This window comes from Tiliqua scincoides, chromosome 4, assembly GCF_035046505.1.
Source record: "Tiliqua scincoides isolate rTilSci1 chromosome 4, rTilSci1.hap2, whole genome shotgun sequence".
Classification (NCBI taxonomy): Eukaryota; Metazoa; Chordata; class Lepidosauria; order Squamata; family Scincidae; genus Tiliqua; species Tiliqua scincoides.
In genome coordinates, this window is record NC_089824.1 from 174,767,669 (window position 1) to 174,785,469 (window position 17,801).

Consider the following 17,801-nt stretch of genomic DNA (forward strand, 5'->3'; position numbering starts at 1 on the left):
TGCCCATAGGATGCAGCGGCCACACTGGCCCGAGATTGTCACTCTCCTTAGCTCCCACCGCAGCCTTTGACCCTAAAACTTACAAGGTCGCCAGGAAGGCTTTAACAGTCCAGCAGGCAAATCCTGAATTAGCATCAAGTGGACAAGGGTGGCCCTGAATAAAGGAAGATTAACACAGCAAAACACACATATTCAGACCAGTTCTGGCATATGAACTCCCTTCATTTTAAAAACACCAGAATCCCATTTATTGCCCGTTGAGCCTGGCTGCCCTTTCCTTCCTGCTGCTTTGAAACAAGAACCTCCCAAACACACTGATTTACTGGGGGGGGGGGGGATATCACGCTTATAGAGAGTGAAAGCTCTGTGTGTGTGTGTTTAATGTGATTTGCTTAATAACGCTGGTTGGGAGCTCTCCTGCCCCAGCAAAAGGAAACATTATTACACATGAGGCTTTCAGCAGGCAGTCAGGAGGACATGTGTGTGGATTAAATGCTGAGGAGTTTGGCTGCCAGAGAAAGACGTTATTGTTGTGACTTTCTCCTCCTTCCCTCCTTCCTTCCCACCCACCCTCTCGGAGAGAATCTCAAAGGAACGGAACCAGAGAAAACACACGCAGCTTGGAGGAGGCTCACTTGTTTCAGAACCGGACTGGAGTGAGGAGGAGGAGGAAGAGGAAGAGGGGGAGGAAGAGTCCTGGAAGTTAAAAACACACAGGCAGGAGGAAGGGCAGGTGGCAACAGGTAAGCCCTGGGCAGTTGTCCTACTTGGGAATGAGCTCACCTAACAAAAGCAAGGGGCAGCCTCTCCTTAACCAACAGTCAGTTGGGACCTCTCACTAACTTCTGTCATATGTAATAATATAAATACTGTATATTATTATTATATGTCAGTTAGAGAGTATTTCATGTCTGGTTCCTCAAAGGAAGTTTTTTATTTTTATTTCAGTCAGACATGGGGTTCAGTCCAGGCAAAAAAAAAAAAAATGCATGTGACAATGGGCAAACTGCTGAAGCTGTCACCCTGGCAACACAACTCAGGGAACCCCCTTTTCTCCCATGCGTCTCACACACCCACATACATCTCTTACGCATATAGCCCACACAGGCAAAAGCACGATGGGACTGTCAGAAGCCTCGCAGCTTGTAATGCGGAAGACTTCAGAACTTTGGAGGGGGACAGATAAGATTCCAAGGGACATGAGTTGGATGTGTTTATTCTACTCCGCGGCATCTGTTCATGCTGTATGTAAAGAATTAGGTTGCTGGTTCACATTAAACTTCTAAAAGGTTGTGGGTAGGAAAGAATTGCAGAGCCTCTGAATGGTCAGTACCAAATCTTCTGATGTTTATTTCTCTTTGTGAGAAGGGATACAAATTCTTCTCATTTCTGAGGGGGGGGGGGGAGATTATAGGACTACAGTGAAGGAGTAAACTGGTATCTGTTGTTACAACCAGCTACATTTCAGCAAGGAAAAACAAGCATTTATATCCTCAAAATTCCAGCTGCACTATCTGAATTCTTTCCTATACCTAGAAAGGAGAACATTTCCTAGCGTGATGAGATTTAAGAGATTAGCAGTGTGTCTACTCAGAGGCATGTCCCATTGTTAGAGGTATTTGTTTCTGGTGAGTATGACAAGTATACAGCCTATGTCTTACTGAACAGAATGGGCTTACTTCTGAGTAAGGTAAATAACACTGTTTTCAAACATCTCTACCCTATGTTCAGTGGAGCTTACTCCAAGATACACATGTATAGGATTGCAACCTAACAGCCTGTGCATGCTTTCAGATGTAAGTCCAATAGTATTCAATGGGGCTTTCATCCAGGAAAATACATAGGATTGCATCAGCACACCCCAGTCATAACACAGTTACTTGGAAACAGATCTCATTGATGTCAATGGATATTACCTCCAAGGAATTGTAGACAGGAACACAGAATTGAACTTTCCTGCTGTGCACCAGCTCCTCAATGTCAGAGTGAGTGAAGTCTTGCATCCACAATACAGTTCAGATTGAGATATATATACTGAGACTCAGAATATTCTTAGGGAGCATATCCAAAACATATGTATCTGAGATGGTTATTACTCCTTTTTCTGGCTAAAGTGATCTACCCAAAAGAGCCTGTTGTGTCTTATATCATATAATCCCTAGAATTCATGGCACAGATTCTTACTATATGTTCATGTATAGAGATGGGGTAAGTGGGAGGAGAGAGAGAGAGAAAGAGAAAGGTAATTCTGCTTGAATCCACAGAGACTTTGTAGCATGTATACTTACAGTATGTATTAGACCCCTTCCTTGAATAAGTGGGGCTGATGCATGCTCTCCTTGAGTCTAGGAGTTCAGTGTCAGCCCGGTGTTTTACAGTGTCCCCTTGCCCACTGTAATGGAAGAAAACCCCACTGAAGTTGGCTTACATGAAACAGTGTTTTCAATGCTCCATCTCAGCAGCACCTCATTCTTGGGTGTGATTAAAATATCATATGCCTGCCAGGATGACATTCTTGTAGCTTGTGTTATAGTTACCCTCCCCACTGGAATGCGATCCAACTCGTGATTTTGTCGGCGATTAGATATATACACAAGCCTTTCCCTCTGCAATAAAAAAATGGGGGAATAGATGGAGGCAGATATTCAAGAATGAAATGAGTCATCACGAGAATAAAAAATTGCACAGTACTCATTCCTGGGGAAAAAGGGTAAGATCAAGGAGCAGGGCTGAATTATAGAGAGCACAAACACATCTGAAATGCAAGAGTTGGACTGTCAGTGTTTTGGAAAGCCTAATCTGTTCTTTGTGAAAGCAATGGGAACAGTAACAAGACCATTGTGTCCTGGACAACTGTATCTCAATCAAATGTGTCCTGGCATTGGACATTTTTGTGTTTTTTTTTTTTTTGCATCCTGGACTTTTGTGTGCCAACATATGTACATTGATTTTAGGTGTACTTTTTATTTTTAAAACACAAAGGTAGGGTTAGGGCTGGGATAAGAGGCTTAGCATATACAACATGGGGTTTATTATCCAGTTATAGTTTGTTTGTTGCCCAGTTATAGTGGGATGCCAATGACCAGGGTACACACAAAAACCAGCCATAAATGCCCAGGGACGCCAATGACAGGGATGCATTTGACTGGGACACAATTGTCCTGGTTGCAAAAACCTTTGTGCCAAAGGGAATCCTTGGAATGGGAACCAAGTCAGTTTTGAGGGAGGAGAGCCAGGGACAGCTGATGTGCAGAAGTGAGTAGCAGAATGAATGCATACTTAGAGGTGGCAAAGCTATCAAGAGGAGTGAGTGCAACTTACTGGTGTGAACCAACGTTCCATATGGTATGTCAGACCATTGGTCCATCTAGGTCAGAACTGTTGATAATGACCCAGCAGCGGCTTGCAAAAGTTTCAGACAAAACCAGAGATTTTAACCCTTTTCATCTCGTGGCTCACAGATAAGGTGCTAAAATTTTCAGGGCACAACATTGGTTTATTGACAATTGACAAGGCACACCATGCTGCTGAAAGGGGGCTCACATCCCCCAATGGCCCTACTAAGAAATTGCCCTGCCCCAAATTCCCACGGCACACCTGCAAATCATTCATGGCACACCCATGTGCTGTGGCACACTGATTGCAAACTCTGGACAAGACTGTTTCCTAACCCTACTGGAGAAGCCAAGAATTAAAACAGCAACTTTCTGCGTGAAAAGTGGGTGATCTTCCTCTGAGCTCCATCACTTTGGGGACCCATTGCAGCCACCAATTCAATAGGTGACTTTTGTCAGGCAGCTATGCTGTCCACCTGAACTGGTGCAGTATGGTGATAACTGTGCTGACCTACCTTCCAAGGATATTGTAAGGTTTACTTTGAATGTTAAATGAGCCAAATAAGTCATCGTCGTCTTCTTCTTCTTCTTCTTCTTCTTCTTGGTGATGATGATGATGTTGATTCTTGAGACCTCTACCAGTGTCTCTCAGGGCAGATCAAGCAACATGTATTTAAGGGATTGGTAACCTTTTCCAGCATTGCCAGTGGCTGAAGTACCACAGGTGCAAGCTGCTTCTACCTTCATATGGTCAAAAGGCTCATGGGAACCAATACAGGACAGGTGAAGTCTGTATAGCTGGGTTCTGACCTTGGGCTGTGTCATGTATGACCCACGAAGAGTCACTCCTCTCACCCGTGCTGGCCACTGTTTGAGGGTCCATGCCAATTAGAAGATGCATTGGCTAGGCTGTGCCCTGAGTTCCTTGATTCCAGTCAGCTGCCACAGATTCCCCTTCCCATTTGCTGAGAAGTCCTTGTTGGAAGATTCAGGAGTCACTAAGAGTGGCAGCGCCTTGAATTTTCATTGGTTCCCATTTTACACTGTGCAGCTGACTAGGGAGAAAAAACAAAGGGAGAGACATCTTTTACTATATTTGTATGCCCTGGTTGGGAATTGTATATGCACCCAGAAAAAAAAAAGTGTCTGGCTTGCATTTTATGTGAGGCTTTTGAAATGGAGGCTGAAGCAGATGGAGATACACAATGATCCCTAAGGGATGGGAAAGAGCACAGGATTTGTGTGTGTTGTAATATCACAGGCATTAGCCAGCCAGTCGATTCCAGATGCTTTCTGTTCAGGACACACCCCATCTGTATGCATGAGCAGAAAACCTTCCCTGAAGAAAAAGACTGCAGCAGTCAAGGCCTCTTCCTTTTCTCACTCCACAAATAATTTGGATTTGTTAACATTATGATGGCTGAAGCCCAGTGCAAACACTCTCCTGCATGATTTTCCAATCCAGAGTCTGCAAGGTCTCCAGCATTACTTAAGTCATAGTGAATGCAGAGACATTCACTCCAACTACATTGCAGCTCCCAAGAGATGACGAGCACAGCAGGATAGTCCCCTTATTCCGACAGAGAGGACCTTGAAACTGCCTACCAAAATGCCCAGCATTCCTCAAATGTCAGATTATGCAATTGGGTGCGCAGATATTGCGCAAACACTTAGCTTGTGCTTCATTGCAGGTTTGGTTTGGGCTTGCTTGTTCTTCCAGCATTTGGAACTTTTAGTCAAAGACTGGGAAAGAAGGACTATGATTCATAGAAACACTGGACTGCAAAAGATATATGGAAGCTGAGTCAAGATCTGATTGCTGTGGCAAGAATCCAGAATCTGCGCTGAGTGAACAGCCCTGGTCCTTGACTGCTAGAGAAGCTCCAGCCAGGCTGCAGTCTGGTTGCCAAACTACAACCAGGGCCAAACTACAAGTCAGAGTAACAGACAAATGTCACTAAATCCAGGATCACGTAGCACCTGCAGTTGGGATTTAAAGTACAAAAAGGAGGCAGATACAGAACTCTTTGCTAGTCTGTTTCTCTCCACCCCCATCTGCCGCAGCTCTTCCACAGCCACTTTCTTCCTGCAGGGCTCACATCCAGTGTTGGAACCCAGCTGGACTCAAAAGAGCTTGGAACGAGTGTTTGGCGTCCCTCGCCCCATTTACATAACAGCCCCACTCCTGACATAGGTTCACTGCCGTAGCAGCACACTGAAACACAGAAAGTTGCTTTACACTGAGTTAGGCCCTTGGTCTGTCTAGTTCAGTATTGTCCACTGACTGGCAGCAGTTCTCAAAGATAAGGACAGGAATTTCTCTCTGACCTGCCTGGAGAGATGGAACCTGGGACTGTCTGCATGCAAAATAGATGCTCCACTTCAGTGTTTTAACTGCGATCCTTCATGATTAATCACATTAGTCCAGCCCTTCCTTTCATGAGCTCAGGGTAGCATCTTGGGGATTATCCCATTTTACCCTCAGAATTTCCCTCTTAGGTAGGTTCACCTGGGAGAGACAGAATGACTGGTTCAAGGTTACTCATGGCCCAATCATGTCTGCAAAGATACACTAGTGGACTATGAGGTCCACTAACATATCTCATGGACCGCTGGCATGGCACCAGCTCTGCCACTTATGGAGGGTCTCTCCAGATCCCAGACTGTGGGTCCAGAGACCCCATATAGTGGGTCTCTAATCCTAACCTCCCTCATAGAGTGGTTGAGAGGATGAAAGGGAGAGCCATGTAAGTTACTCTGTGCTCCTTGGAGAGAGGGTATGATATAAACATAATTAAAAACAAAAAATTGCCTTAGGGCTGGATCCAGCTGGCCATCTCTGTTTTAGGCATGACTAATTTTCTCTGGATTTCAATCAAATGAGTAACATTTAGTGTATATATAAGGCTTGTTTATTTGCAGACTGCTCACTCCTGAGTTTGCCATTCATCCTTTATAATTTGTGATTTCACAATCTGTTATTTTAGCATTGGGCTAGCAAAGAATAAGTATTATGTTGTTGAAAGCCCAACTACATAAATATAGAAATAAACGACACAGTCACAGATTGCATCATCAAAAATTATAAAGCTTGGAAATAATTGAAAACAGATTGGCAGATCTTTTATGAAGGTTGCCTCTCTGGGAAGCCCCAAGTGAAATATGTGTGCCTGATTTGCTCACCTCTTTTGCGAGGTTTGCGAGCCGAAGTTCCAGACCTAAATTCATTCCCACCCCTCTTCCTTATAAGTAGCATATTTTTTCATCTCTTTGACTTTTGGGCTGAGGAAAAGAGGGAGGGGAGATCAAACGAGACGGTGGTAGCTGTCCTGGGGAAAAACACACCAGTGGCTTGCAGAAAAGACAATTTAGATGAAAGAGTAGATTGCAATGTTCATTCTTCCCACAACTCATGCACTGAACACTTTTTACAATATCCCAGCTGAATCTAATACTTGGTCATTTGGTGCTGGAGTTACTGTTCATCCAGGACCTTCCCCAAGATGCTATAACTTTGATTAGAACCAGCAGGAACCAGAGAGTTCTAGGCTTAAAGTACTTCAGATGACAGCCAAGGCAGAGAAAAAGAAAAGCACAGAATCTCCTCTATGGAAGGAGTCTGTTACTTAGATGCCCAGGAATGTGTTGAGTAGGCTCAGCCAAAATATGTCAAAGGGAGCCAAGCTTTTTGCTAATCCAATATGCCAACAGGCCTGTGATATAAGACCTTTCCCTCTGCCCTGGTATCTTCCTCAGTCTGGAACAGGGGATCTCACAGTAGTTGTGTGCAAGGGGTGAGGATCAAAATTTTACTGAGATCCAGTATCAAATCAGAAAGTGCCAGGCCATCATCTGACAGTAAATGAAGTTCTTAGTAAAGCATTTGCAGTCTCTGGAGAAAGTATATTCAGGTCAGCAGATCCCAGTGGCATCACTAGGGTTCATGTCACCCGATGCGGGATGCCAGTGCGTCACCGCCCATACAGTGGGCGGGGCAATACCCCAGGGGGTGGGCGTGGTGATGTACCATCGCTCCGCCCCCACTGGTTTTTTGGCTGTACCTTTTGATAGAACAAAGATAGAACACATTCTGCATGAAATTACACATTGACTGATATATAACATGATGGTATTATTCATCCAAATTATGATTTTAGTGATTTTGATCACTAGTGGTGTCACACACACACACACCCTGGGTATCAACTTACTAACACCTTATTGCAGCAATCTTCAAACTTTTAGCACTGGGACCCACTTTTTAGAATGACAATCTGTCCAAGACTCACCAGAAGTGATGTCATGGTGGAAGTGACATCATCAGGCAAATTAAAATAAATAAGTATAAATAATTAAAGTAAAACAAAGAATGAAATAAGCAGAGGCCAGCCCTGTTCCACCAGGTGAATTTCCTCTGTAGCCTGCCTGCAATAACACCCCCCTCCAAAACCAGTAAGGTTTTCAGCCCTACCCAGTGCCCAGTTCAATTTAAGAACTTCTGTTTAAACCAGATCACTGTCAGAATCCACCTGGCTTTGCAAGTCTAAAAAATGTTCACCTTATCAACTGCAGCCTCTGTTTTGATCCTTTTTAGTGTGAGTGTGGGGGGGGGGAGACTGCATTCTGGAGCACTTGTTTACCTCCAGGTGCATCAGATCAGGACCATTCTGGTAGCCTTGCATTCTCTTTCACCTGATCTTCCACACCAGACAAAGCACATTTGCTTACTCGTGAGTAAACACGACTGTAGCCTTAGTTTTGCTTTCCATAGGGCTCAATACATTCATCTGCTTGGAGGGAGGGACTACCTTCTCAGGTGTTTTGGGGGGCTGCGTTCTTTGGATCAGGACCATTCTGGTGTTGTTGGATTCCTCTCAGCCTGCTCTTTCCAACGGTCTAAGGCACGTTCACCTACTTGTGAGTAAACATGCAATATGGCTCACTTTCACTTTCCATAGGGATCCATGCATTTTTTGTTCTCCAGTTTTTTGGCCATAACTTTTGATGAAAAGGAGATATTTCACTCTGGTTTTTTGCATTCCATTCCACTCAAAATTCCACATCCAACGATATATAACATGATGGTATTACTCCTAACCACCATGATTTTAGCGTTTCACCCCCCAGTGCGTGTCACCCCCCCGTGTGTGTCACCCGGTGCGGTCCACGCCCCCTGCACCACAGACCAAATGCTAGCCTGACAGCCACATCGCTGTTTGTTAGTGGGCAAGAGTTGTCTGATGGGAGCCAACGGACTGTGTCCATGATGTCATTGGCTGCTGGACTCCTGGCTATGTGTGTAATTGTTGATGAGATGAAGGGTACACAGGTTAGTACAGTCTGTGGGGATGGGAAGCATCTTACATGGCATAGCCACAAAATGCTCCATATGTGAAAACAGCACACAATGTTTTGACTCTGAAGCGTCTCATTTTTGGATGTTCCAAGTCATCTAAGAACTGAAAGCTACATACCCCAATGACAAGAAAGAGACTTGGGGCACCCTAATTATGAATATATTGCACATAATCTGTTCATCTTTGGGGTGCCACAAACCTGTTTGCTGGTTTCACTGCAACAGATTAACATGGCTGTTCTCTGCGACCTGCAGCTTTATGGCCTGTTTGTGACCCTCCTGGGCTGGCGCAAGGGACAGTTATGATTGTGCTCCTGAATGCCCAAATGACTGATGTTGCCACTAAACTGGCAGATAGCAGTCTGAGGACCAGGGTAGTCAGATGCAGGGGAGGACTAGACTCCTGAACCTTTAACAGTTGTGTAGTAATGACACATGCAGCTTTTCTCATCCTTTTCTCTCTTCAATGCAAGATTTTGGGTTGGTCCAGACAATTCCATGCACAAGCCCTTCCCAACAATTAAAAACATGGGTGTGGATGTCCCACCTGCTTCACCTGTAGTATTCTGCTATGGATACTCACATAGGGGCCCAAACATCCAAACTGCCCCAAATCACAATGTTTAAATGCTATCTAAAGTGTTACTTCAGCCACATAATTAGGGGCAGTTTGGATGTTCTGCCCCCAACATGAATAGATGGAGCAGAACACTATGCCAGATAAAGGGATGGGACACACACAACTTTGTTGGGGGGGGGGGGGAGATGATGGACACTGTCATCAGAACCAGCTCAGAGAAACATTTTTATCTGACCACCCTACTCCAGACTATAACTCTGTGTGGGTAATGACAAAGCATAAAGAGTTACACACCCGAGAGAGGAAATTGTACCCACTTCCGCCCTCTTGCTGCACCATGCATTGCAAGTCCCATCCGCGTACCAGTCTATGCACCTATATCCCAAGATATATGGTTCAGGTTCTCCAAATGCCATTTGCCTTGCATTGACTCCAGATCTAGCAACTTTGCCAATAGCAACAGTGTTCTGAAAATTATAGTGCTGCTAACCAACATTATTAGGGGATACTGGAAAATAATATTGGAAAAAGATCAGTTTTTGTATCTTCTTGTAAACATGCACATAATTTACATAAACATGATTTTTATCCCTCCTTTCTGATGCCTGAGGCAACTTGCAGGAGAAAACAAAACAGTACGATGGCAATAACACCCTATTAACATTAAACCTATAATGAATCATGCTAAAGTGACAATAAGACCACTTTTGATCCCAGCAGAACCATAAGCAACCTTCAAAGGAAACTCACAACTGGCCAGGCAGTTAAGCTAGGACATTTGCAAAAGAGCATGTTTGCTTGTGCTGGAGAGAACTTACCTCCAGTAATCTGCTCATTGTGCAGCTGTTGGGCTGGAACACTGAGATGGAGCAAATGACAATGAGCAACAAAACCCCAACGGCTTCTTCATTACAAAGTGCCCTTGGGGAAAGGGGGTGGTTTACAGGAAGGAAGAGAAAGTGATTAACCCTTCCCCAATAATCCCCAGCTGCTTTTACCTCCGTCCATGTTGCAAACCTGTTTTTAATCTCACAAACATGGGTCTGCAACTCTGTGGGGTAAAAGCAAATGGGGAAGAAGGGAAATTTCAGGGAGAAATAATTGGCAGAAGAAGGGTTCTCTCTCTCTCTCTCTCTCTCTCTCTCCTGAAGGGACTTTGAAACGGAAAGGGAATTGTCAGGGCTTCATTGCATATGGCTGTGTTCCATCTATAGCTTGCTGATGTCCTACACACATGCACACACCCATGTGTGCTAGGAAGTCTTTAATGTAGCTGAACACTTTCCAACCCCCTCTGGTGTTTCACACCAGATTTTTCCAAACCATTATCCCTTGCCAGCAGTGACAGCTGCAAGGAATACCCTTGGGGCCCAATCCAACTTGCCAGTGCTGATGCAGGTGTGCCAACAGGGTGTGCACTGCATCCGGTGGTAGTGGTGATGGGAGTCACGGAGGCCTGACCTCAGGGCTGCATTGCAACTGCATCAGCACTGGAAAGTTGGCTAGGATTTGGTCCTTGGTGGTGTAATATGTGAGGAGCTTCCAGGCCTGCAGTGCCAGGTTTCTCTCTAAGTCACTTTGACCCATGAGACTGCAGCAAGGAAGAACACACAGAGGCAGACCATCTGCTTTTTGAAAAAGCCAGTGGAATTAAGATCATAAAAATGAGAGCTTTGATGCAGTTGAATAGCTTTCAATTTCTTGCTTGTATTTCTGTATTTAAAAACAAACAAACAATAGAGGCAACAGAGAAGTTAACCCTCTTTGGTTGCTCTGTAGTTCCCTTGAAAGCCACCTCAGCAAAATGACTTTTTGTTGTTGGTGTCATAATTTCTCTTCAAAGATAAACAGAAACTGGAGGGGGAGTTTTCATCAGACTGACACAGGGCTGCGATGGTCTGATAAGGCCCACTGTGCTGGGCTGGTAAAGAAGAAAGGCACACAGCCCATGTGCTTGACCTTCCCACTATCTTAGGATTCCTTCTGGGGTGGCTCTGACAGACACGGCACCCTGACACAGCAAATTAGCAAAATTTATCATTTGATGGCACGCATTGCCCAGTGAATCCAGTGGGCCACATACAGCACTGCAGGTAAGTGGCAAAGGTAGTTCTGATCAGGGATTTAGATTTGGCAGAGGATGCCTTAGAATACTGGCTATGGGGTGACAGAAAAGTCTGCCTTTCTTTTCTGCTTGGAGGGTCATGGTGGCAGACAGGGTACTGAACTAAAAGGGACTTTGACCTGTCCCAGGGGGCTTTGCTGATGTTCTTAAGGCAAAAGAATGTTCTATAGTGGTTAGCAGATGGTTTTTTTGTTGTTGTTTTTTTTGGAGTTACTTGTTATGATGGTATCTGGGCTCAGAGGTCTGTCAATGTCAGAGTGAGGAAAGTCATTGGGGAAGGTGACTCGTCGCACTCATACCAGCTTAGGGGAGAGGGCTGATGTAAGCTTGGCTTGTGTGTGTGTGTGTGTGTGTGTGTGTGTGTGTGTGTGAGAGAGAGAGAGAGAGAGAGAGAGAGAGAGAGAGAGAGAGAGAGAGATGAAAACAGCTTTGAACTATGTCAGAGAGAGGTCCAGTTTGGATGATACTTCTTCACTTGGTCCAGCCTCACATAATAGAAGGCATGCATGCTCACAGTGAATGCTTATCCTGGATCCTGCCTTTTTGTTGGGGGTGAATTTGAACCAGTTTCCTTCAACGTGTGCCAGATGTGCTAATAAATCTTAAAATAGGTTGAGAGAGAGAGAGAGAGAGAGAGAGAGAGCGTGTTCAGAAGAACCACCACCATCACATGATCATGGAAAGTGTCCTGAACTCTCCCAGTTGGGAGGGGAACATGGGGGTCAGTCCAGGTGAAGCACCTGGTAGGAGCACATGCTGCTTGCCTCTACAGATGCTGTACCTGTATATTTGTAAATAAAGCAAATAATCTTCAAACATGGGGTTTCCAGCTCTGATTGAAGCTATTCCTGGGTATTTTTTCCCCAACCTAATATAACGATGCAAGTTCATGAAGGGTCTGTTAAAATCTCCAGGATTGCTTTCAGTAGTCACCTGAAGACCAGTGCTGGTTCCCGGAGACTCCAGATCAGTCCTGGAGGGGCTATCATATTTTAAGCCTACGTAAGTTCCCAGTGTTTTCCTCCAAACAAAGCCAACATCTGAGTACTGTTACCCCCTGGAACTTCTCAGTGCTCAGGAACATGAAAAATAGGTTGAAATTCCAGATACCTGGCATAATTAAACCTAACTTCAAAGTTTGCTGAGAAATCTCTGAAGCAACAGATTGCTGGTTATTATACAACACTAGCTCTGAGAACTGAAGCAGAAGACCATCAGCCCTGAAAGCATTTCTGTCGCCTGCCCAATAAAACTGTGTCATTCCTGCCAGGTCTCAGCAATCCCTGATTCTTGAAGGCAGCCAGAAATTTATGTATTGTATTCATGTTGGATTTGGGGCTTACTGAGTGATGTGAAGGAACTCAGTGCATTTTTATTGGTACTTGTATGTCTGTACATTAATCTGTTGCTACCAGAGTCATGGTAGCAACAGATTTTGTAGTTGGTCTGTGGAACTCCTTGCCACAGGATGTGGTGATGGCATCTGGCTTAGATGCCTTTAAAAGGGGATTGGACAAATTTCTGGAGAAAAAATACATCATGGGTTACAAGCCATGATGTGTATGTGCAACTTCCTGATTTTAGAAATGGGTTATGTCAGAATGCCAGATGTTCGGAAGGGCACCAGGATGCAGGTCGCTTGTTGTCTTGTGTGCTCTTGGTGGGCCACTGTGAGATACAGGAAGCTGGATTAGATGGGCCTATGGCCTGATCCAGCAGGGCTATTCTTATGTTCTTATGGTACGTAGTTTGACTTTGTAGGTCCAGTAAGGCAAACTGCAGATTAGATCTTGATAGTGAATATTTAGGAACTGATCTGTACTTCAAAATAATACAAAAAAGCATTATACAAAATGCTGCAAAACAAATCTTAAATTCTGTGATGGCATTTATTCTCACATCTGCCTATTTAAATACATGCATACAGTCAACTGAGATTGTTTCTGAAGCATATGGAAGGAAACCACATTGGTTTCACAACCAGGAGCCATCCCATAAACAAGAATGCCAGCACTGCTTCAAAAACCAGAAGTGAATCTAGTCAAAGCCTGAATTGCCTGCTTTTTCTGAAATAACTCTAGCCCTCACTATTGACCTGCCTGTAATGAAATTTGTCCCACCAGATTCTGCAATACCTGGATACCAGACATTTCCTGATGACAGATTTTTGCTCATTCTATCTCTGCCCCCCCCCCACACACACATTTTCTTTGCCCTGCAATCGAGTAGAATCACCCATATTCTGCTGCCAGGAAGTCCTACATTCTTGTCCTGAAGTCATATCATTCAAGAGAATTTCTATGCAAATACCAAGAACATCTGCATAACCTTAGATAGGTGGTTCTCAAACATTTGTTGACTGGTAACTCCCTTGACCTACTGGGTCACTGGCCACAGCTCCCCATTAGGGCTACAGTCCTATCTATTGTATAGGGTGGTGGGTTTTTCCGGGATTCCTCAGCCCCCTGGCTGATTTCCATGGCTTTCCACTCACAGTTTGGGAACCACTGCCCTAGCCCAAGGTATACAGCATGACGCTACAAACTGTCTCCGAACTGTTTTTCACAGAAAGACAATGTGACCTGCCAGTGGCTTGAAAGGGGGTCTCTGACAGAGTATGGCTTTGAACCCATTTCTCCTCTACCCAAAAGAAAAAAAATGATTCTGCTTTTGCTAGTGGCTGCAGCTGTTGAGTGTCTGACAGCGCCCTTTGGACTCTTTGCCACTGATTCATTGTCTTGTGAGTCAGCTTCCATATTAAGCATAGATCTCCAAGGCAATATTTCCACTGAACGCTTTCCAAAGCAAGAATAAACCATCCTGGCAGGGCTTTGAATGACTCCAGAGCCCCCTGCTACCATTTGAGTCTCCTAAGTTTTAATTAGGCCCCGCTTGTGCATTTTTGACGACTGGTCTAAAAAGTGCCTTGCAGTTTCCAGTGCAGACACTTGGTGGCAGTGCTGTTAAAATGTGTGTTTGTGCAGAAGTGAAATGCTGAGATTGAACACCAGCAGGGTTTTTCCAGGCTTAGAAGGAGGGAGTCAAGAAACCAGCTCAACCCCAACTAGGCAATATACTAGGCAATATACTTTCCTTCTCCTTTCCATACAGTTCCATCTGTTGCTACATAGGTCGCGTTGGAGTATTCTTCAGAATTGCCGCTGTCTTGCTAGGGCTGGAATAAGTTGATGGCTGCAAAATCACTTGGACTCCAGAGAGACCCAGCTGTTCCCTCTATATAGTTCTAAGGATGACATCCACAGTGTCTGTTAGGAGTGAACTACCCTGCGCTTCAGGATTTTAAGTGTCCAATGCTCTCCTCCCTTCCTCATGTGTCCCATTCTTTTGAAAATCTGACCATATCTGGAATTGTGTTTTGATATGCTTAAAAATCTATCATTTATTGTGTTGCCTAAATGAATACTTACTGAATTCTTTAGAAAACACAGTGACTGGAGTGGAGGAAGCAAGGTGAGGGGATGATTCTATCATTTGAGCAATGAAGGATATCCAGCAAAATTCAAATTCTTTGCTTTCTCTAGGAATGTTCTTGATTTTATATGGAACCACATTTAGCAAATCCACGAGGGTTGCCAGAAAATGTAGTTGTAGGATTTGGAAAAGGAGGGGAATAAAATTTATGCTACCACAAAATTAAATACCACTCTCAAATATTTATTAGAATCAACAAGAATGAGTAAATGAAGATAACAGAAGTGATTTTATACCATCACCTTTTTTTCTATAGCTCAGGCTTCCCATATAAGCAGTTGTTTTGCTCATATTTTGAAGGAGAAAGAAGCCCTGATATTAAACACAAGTTTCAGATGTGACAGAATGGAAGATTCAAGTGCTTCCCACCAAATGGTGCAAATCAGTGTTGGGAACTCGAGTCAGGTGACTCGGATTCGAGTCACGAAAATGTTGCTTTGGGGTGACTGTGAGTCGTGAGTCGCATGTGTGGAAGACTCTGAAAAAGAGTCAGGGCTTGCCTGACTCGGCGCACATCCCCACACGTGCTGACTTGAGTCTGCCTGTGTCTGGGGGTGCTTGCTTACTGTTTCCATGGTGTGGAAAACCTCACGGGGCCAGCATTCTGACAGCAAGCAGCAGAGAGTTTCAGCCGGGAGGGATGAATCAGGTGGGAAGGGGAAAGGCGGGAGTGAGCTCTTTTTCTCCATCTCTGATAGGAAGAAGGGAGCAGATGATCATTGAACATAGGATGGGCATTCAGATATTTTTATTGGCTGAGAGAGAGCAGGAAGAGGAGCCCAAGGGGTTTCTTGTGTTACAATTCACTGCAAAGGAGGCGGGAGAAAACTCTTTTGTCTGGTTCTGCTTTCCAATCTTATAGCTTCTCTTTACTCTGTTGTTACTTGGAGGAAGAAGCCCCACTGAATGACCGGCTACAGTGGGACTACTTCTGAGTGGAGCTGCAAGGATTGGGTCATCCTGGTAAGCCTCCCAGCTGCTGCTCGTGACCCTCCACCTCCCTCTCGCCACTTCTGACCTGGCTCTCACTCAGTCCCTCCCACCCCTCCTACCCTGTTTACAGATGGACAGAGACAGCAGGGGAGTTTTCAAAGAGACTCTGACAAACACACTGAGCCTGGGAGCAGCCCCAATTTTTTCCATGGTGGACATTTGAAGGGGGGAAGACTCTACTTGAGTCCATTAGAGTCACTAAAGGTTGACTTGGAGACTCGGAAAGTGCCCCTGTTATGACTCTTTTTTGAGTCGAGACACGGGAGCAGTGACTCAGCAACTCGAGTCAAGCCCTGCTGAGTCTTCCCAACTCTGGTGCAAATATTACAGGTGTGGTCATTTTGCCCACATAGGCGTACAGGTCTGTGATCTTCACTTCCCTTTCTTACGCAACAGACCATGGGAGTAGCTATCTTTTCATCGCCGGACTTCCAAATGAGTCTTTCTGTGAGAAGAAGGCAGCAATTTTCTTCACTTCTCTCAGCTACCACTACAGGTTCTTTGTAGCTTTCAAGGACACCTTTTTCATTACTATTTGCTCACATTTTCTTCACAGCTGTGACCTTGAGAGGCTCACTTATTTTTTCTAAAAGAAGCTTTGCTCTCTTGAGAATAAATGCCTCGCCAGATGCTTTCTAAAAGCAGAGTTTTATTCCAAATGTGACATTTGTGCTAGCCCTGATATAGCGGCAGCTTTGTAATATCCCAGTCCTAAGTAAGGGAATGAAGAGCAGCCTTGCTACAGGAGTAGCCACTCATTCAATCCCCCCCATACAACTGAATCAGGTCTGAAGGGTTGCGGGACTCAGAATGGAAAGAAAGACCTTTTGAGAGGTGGTGTAGCACAGAGGCTAAGAGAGTGAGCCAGGAGGCAGAATGTCCCCAGGAGATGTGTACCGGTGTGCTGTGGTGCCCTGGGCAGGAACAGACTGATATCATGTGACGTGATGATGCCACATGATGTCACTTCGACAGGAACGAGCGCCTGCACTTGCAGCCATGGTTGGGGCGAAATTGACCTACTAGCTGCTGAGAGGGCACATGTACACTGACGAGGCTATTGGAATGTACACACTGGTACCCACCTCCAATTGGTGCCCGTGGCTCTTGCTCTGTCTTGCCCTAGGACAGATACACCCCATTCCCCAGTTTGAATACAGGTGTGCGCCACTTTATGACCTTCCGGCTTATGTCAGGATCGCATAACTGGCACCACGTGTGGTCATGTGGTCATCTGGGGCATACACCCCAACTCTCCAAAAGCGAGGGGAGCATGCACTCAGACATGCTCAGACAACTCTCTGGAGGGAAGGGAAGCAGAGCATCCCCTTCCCTGTAGAGGGACCGGATGTGTTAAGCGCCGCTTGCCAATGGGAATCACGGTCTCGATCGCTGTTAAGCGGCGCACGACTGTACTCATGAATTCTCCAGGTTGCCTTAGGCAGCCCTCTCCATTGCAATATGGGGACAGCAATAGCACTGACTCAGAATTCTTGTAAGTACTAATATATGACATATACTTGGCATACTCAGAGCCATATAAATGTTTATTATTATTTATTATTAAGAATATTTATATACTGCTTTTCCACAAAAAGAAAAGTTCAGGCAAAGGGTCCAATCTTAACCAACCTTCCAGTGCTGGTGCAGCCACACTGCAGCCCCAAAGTAAGGGAACAAATGTTACCTCACCTTGAAGAGGCCTCCATGATTGCCTTCCCATCCTAGGATGCAGCACATGCTCCATTGGCACACTGCATCAGTTGGATAGGATTAGGCGCAAAATCAAATAATCAAACGGCTCCATGTCTCAGAAGGGCCCACAGTCTAAAAAGATGCTGAAGAAACACCAGCAAACAGCCACTAGAAAAGATACTGTGCTGGGGTGATGAAGGCCAGTTAATCGTTATTGTGTTGAAA

The 17,801-nt window shown here is 44.9% G+C and overlaps 1 protein-coding gene across 2 annotated transcripts in view; it reads left to right on the plus strand.

Annotated features, from left to right (window-relative positions):
• The first annotated feature begins 451 nt into the window (after positions 1-451).
• PRELP (proline and arginine rich end leucine rich repeat protein) overlaps positions 452-17,801 on the plus strand; it is a 29,687-nt gene continuing 12,337 nt past the window's right edge. The window contains exon 1 of one of the 2 annotated variants that reach the window (XM_066626432.1): positions 452-743. The gene's annotated coding sequence lies outside the window, so the exon portion shown is untranslated. Of the gene's footprint in view, positions 744-11,340; positions 11,365-17,801 lie in introns of those variants that run through there. The other variant, XM_066626433.1, reaches the window with a different exon arrangement.